General features: G+C 36.9%; 1 non-coding gene across 1 annotated transcript; it reads left to right on the plus strand.

Moving 5' to 3' along the window:
• The first annotated feature begins 3,918 nt into the window (after positions 1–3,918).
• Positions 3,919–3,991, plus strand: trnav-aac (transfer RNA valine (anticodon AAC)). Its single transcript has one exon. It is a non-coding gene; the product is annotated as a tRNA-Val (tRNA).
• The last annotated feature ends 858 nt before the right edge of the window (positions 3,992–4,849 follow it).

Consider the following 4,849-nt stretch of genomic DNA (forward strand, 5'->3'; position numbering starts at 1 on the left):
TCTAAAACATGCAGGATAGTAGCTCTCAAGGACCAGGGTTGGTGACCCTTGATCTAGGGTTATCGTGTGTATCAGACCCTGTTCAAGTGTCACAATGTGTAGAGCAGGGGTGTCCAGTCCTGGTTCTCGAGAGCTACTATCCTGCATGTTTTAGGTGTTTCCCTCTTCCAGCATACCTGATTCAAAAGATAAGCCTATCATAAAGCTCTGCAGAAACCTGATGAAGATCGTCAGGTGTGCCGGAAGAGGGAAACATCTAAAACATGCAGGATAGTAGATCTCGAGGACCAGGATTGGACACCCCTAGTGTAGAGTATAAGGCAGTGGTTCCCAACTTTTTTTGTCTTGTCACCCCATTTTAACATCACAAATTTCTGGCGACCCCAGACATTCAAAATGGAGACTTTTTTTTTTTTGCTAAAATGAATTTGTTTCTGATCATGTAATAGTTTGCTATACTATGTTGCAAATAAACGTTAATTTTAGACGACATTTAGTCTATATAATGTATATTATCATGGACGGAGGCAGTAAAGCCAGGTGTAGATTACTGCACAAAGTGAGAATTTTATTTTCCTTGGTCAGGATATGTACAGTCAGTCCAGCTTGGATTTACAAGGCTGATAATTAATACTGAACAAACAAGAACTCAAACTATGAATTATGAAAGAGCTGCAGCATCTGAAACTGACCACAATGAACATTTGACAGATAAACAGAACCACAGTGCTTCAGTTTCAGCTTCAGTTTGTCATGTCTTTCATGTATTGAGATTGTCTCTGTCAACTCATCAAATATTTTTTATCTCCATGAAGGAGGTTATGTTTTTGCCGGCATTGGGTTGTCTGTCTGTCTGTTAGCAAGATAACTCAAAAAGTTATGAACGAATTTGGATGAAAATTTCTGGAAATGTTGATACTGGCACAAGGAACAAATGATGAAATTTTGGTGGTGATCGGGGGAGGGGGGCACTGATCTGCCTTGGCGGAGGTCTGCGTTCTCCGAGTGCTTTTCTAGTCATTAGTTTTTGTTGGTTTTTTTTTTTTCATCAATTACTTGAAATTTCAGGCAACCCCACGTGGGGTCCCGATCCCAAGGTTAAAAAACACTGGTATAAGGGCTTGTTTAGACCATGTCGCTGTAGTCCTGTTGTCTCTTAAACATCTAGTGATTTATTCCGAACATGCAATGAAATTTAATTTGATTTTTTGTTCGTTTGTCTGTCTGTTAGCAAAATAACTCAAAAAGTTATGGACGGATTTTCATGAAATTTTCAGGAAATGTTGATACTGGCACAAGGAAGAAATGATAAAATTTTGGTGGTGAGTGGCAGGTGGACTGAACTGCCTTGGCAGAGGTCTGTGCTCTCCGAGTGCTTTTCTAGTTATTATCATCATCATCATCATCATCATTATTATTATTATTATTATTATTATTTAAATTATTATCATTATCATTATTATTATTATTATTATTATTATTATCAATGGCTATTGGTCATATTTTGTTTTCTAAACACTTAACATGACTACTTCCTAGTACACACACACACATACACACACACACACACACTGACACATACCTGTCTGATATCCCTAATCACAGCATGTCATAGAAAGCCAAACTGTCGTGAGCTAGTTTCAAAAGCACACCAGCGACTTTTACTTCCTCAAACTTTAAATTGAGCGTGAAAAAGCCTAGCTCGCTGAAGCAGATAGCATCAAGCCTGAGTAGTTTTCACTGCCCATGTCCCATTTAATGCTGCTCTAGTCTCCCGTATTTGTTTTCGCCTTGTTAAAGTAGCCATCTGTGAAGACACAGGATCCTTGTAAAAGTGTATGGCAATGTCTACTGATGTGACTATCTGCAACTGAGCCACATCCTTTATCTGATCCTGCTCATACGCGGCATATTCCCCCCGTCACTATTTAATCCAAACAAGTGGATTTATGTCCGAAGTTACTGTCTCCTGTAAACGAGAGGTTTGGGTTTGGTTTAATATTAGAGGCTTAAGCTGCACTTTAAAGACCCTTGTACTGCATCAGGATAAAACATTATGTGAGCTGTTTGCATCAGGGTGCATTAAACACTTCTAATTCCAATAGGTTTTGGGCTCAAAAAAAGACAAACAAGTTCAGTTTATGAGGAGTCTCAAAGCAGAAGGGCCAGAATCACCCATTCAGTGATGATCAGCATTATTACACATCGGAGCACTCACAAACAAGACTATATTTTCAGATAAATGATGCATGAATGATGTGACTCTAATTTAACCCATTCAGATTGTGTCTCTTATAGAACATAAGTCCAGTGTAAGGCCCAAAAGACCAAAAATGGAGTATGTTTTTATTGTATGCAGGGTTCCTCCAGGTTTCTACAAGTTAAATTTAAGACTTTTTAAGACTACCTAGAACAGAATTTAATACCTATTTCACAACCACACTAGGAAAACTTCACTTAAAAAGGCCATACAACAACTTACAGGGTAAAGACAAGATAGATATAGACTATAATACATCAAATGTACAGTTCAGAAAAAAAAACTCAAAAGATTTTTAAAAAATTGTCACTCAAAATACCAAAACCAGACAAACAGCCTTTGACGATACAAAGTAAGCATCAATAAATAAAAGACACAAGAGACTGAAATGTTATGTGTTTGTTATGCTATTCTGAAGTGAATATATAATAAAATAAAAATAAAACACTAACAATATACGGCTTAGACCTACTAAGAAAGTCAACACAGTAAATAGTTCAGTAAATAATACATAGTACATAGGAAATTACAGGAAATCATTCTAAACACTTCTGTGATGTGGTTTTATTTGCATTTTACTCTTAAAGTAGTAATTAATAAGAAAATAAAAATAATGAGTTGTTTTTGTTTTGTTTTTTTTCTGTGGACTGAATAAAACACACAATGTGATAAAATCATCCAGTATTTAGCCTGAAAGGTTAATGCAGATTAGGGATTGGTATTCATAGACTGATATTCAGAAGTTTAATTTGTGAGTAGAGAAATGATGCACCCCAGTGTGTTGTGTGTGTGCTTGGCATCACTGATTACAGAAAGTTGTCCTTCATCAGTGTAGAAAGTTGTCAATGTAATTATGATCATAGTTACAGTTCTCAGTGTGGATGGCTCAGTGTTCTTTCCAAAGATGAATAGTCTGAAAAAGCAAGACGTCAGTCCTCTAGTGGAAGAATGTCACAGCTTTCGAGTCTGATGTGTTTGAATGGAGTCCTTTGGGAGAAGACTCAGTTCACTGTATAAACAGGTAGAAATGTTAAAGATATGAGTTCTATATCAATCAAGTGGTGACCTTTGATATCTTATCCATAGCCTCATGGATTACAACATGATTTGATAAGAGTTACCATTAACGCTGAACAATCCTGGTCATCTGTGGTTGACCTGCTGACAATGCCACCATTGTTCTTCCAGCGTGTTTATGAATAAACAGCTATGAAGAAATATTTAGGTGAACCAAGGCATTTTCATGAAGTTCAAGTTAATATGAAATTTGTGATTTCAATGCCTATATACAAGTTCCATACATGCAAATGTTACAATGAGGACCAGCTAGCACTTGCATTTTCTGTTTTTACCTCACCTGACGTATTATGTGTATAGAATAGTATCCAGGTGAGAGCCGAGTCCATGTCAGTGTGGGGTCACACTGTGCACTGCCCATGTAAGTTAGAATCCAGTCTTCATCGGTGACACCTTAGCGCTGTTATAAAGTGTTTCTTCAATATTTTTCAATTGTTAGAACTTAATGAATGTTGCAGATTGAAAAAAAAAAAAAATGGTGGAAAAGTCCAGAACACACACAACCCAGTGAGCTACATATGTCGTTCACCGTGCAGTTTTGATGTTAGCTTGACGTTTGTGGGCTCTCGAAGTGTGCTTCAGTTTCCATAGTGTAGTGGTTATCACATTCGTCTAACACTCAAAAGGTCCTCGGTTTGAAACCAGGTGGAAACAGGTAGCTAGTATATATCTTCTTTATGGGTAGCTCTTTGAGGAGCTTTGAGTCCAGCAGATCAAACTGCTGTTATTACCGAGCCTAACAAAAATTTGGGGTAAAGCCCTGCGAGCCTCAAACTTTTTTTTTTAAACTTTATTTATAGAACTTTTCAACATTTATACAGCTTTTCATTTCACAAGTATGACATTTATAATTTCAAGCAGTGTATTCATAATACAAAGATTGACACGACATGATAAACAAACAGAACCCAAGGCAAAGCAAAATAAAACAAAACAAAAAAAAAAGAAGAAAAAAAAAAAGGGCAATACAAACAAGACATGCATAAAGACAGTCAAGACAGTGCATTCTGGTACCATTAAAGGAGGAGAGAAAATAAATAAACGAAACAGGTCAATAACAATATAAACACCTAAAATGTTTTTAAAGTTCCAGGCCAGGCAACATATTCACACAGTGTAGAAGAGGCTCCCATATTTTGTAAAAATTTATTGATAGAGTTATTTAGGGTCCACCTAATTTTTTCTAACTTTATATCAAGCATGATGTCTCTAATCCATTGATCGTGTGTTGGAGGTGATGCGAACCTCAAACTTTTATCATCTGATACCTTAAGCATCAATTCTCCTTGTTTAACAGCATTCACCAGGAAGACCAAGTAGTCAAGGCAAACACATACATAAAGCTGCATGTACCAGGGAACCTGCTACTATAATGTGCTTCTTTAATGCCTTGCAATCCTTGGCACTCACTGAATGTTGCAGAGTCTCAAAAACAATGCAAAATTCCACACCCAGGTGACCCCCGAAGCCATAACTGTAGAGATAAAGCTTTTAGTGTTGACAAATAAAACC

Source organism: Sphaeramia orbicularis, chromosome 22 (assembly GCF_902148855.1).
Source record: "Sphaeramia orbicularis chromosome 22, fSphaOr1.1, whole genome shotgun sequence".
NCBI classification, from domain to species: domain Eukaryota; kingdom Metazoa; phylum Chordata; class Actinopteri; order Kurtiformes; family Apogonidae; genus Sphaeramia; species Sphaeramia orbicularis.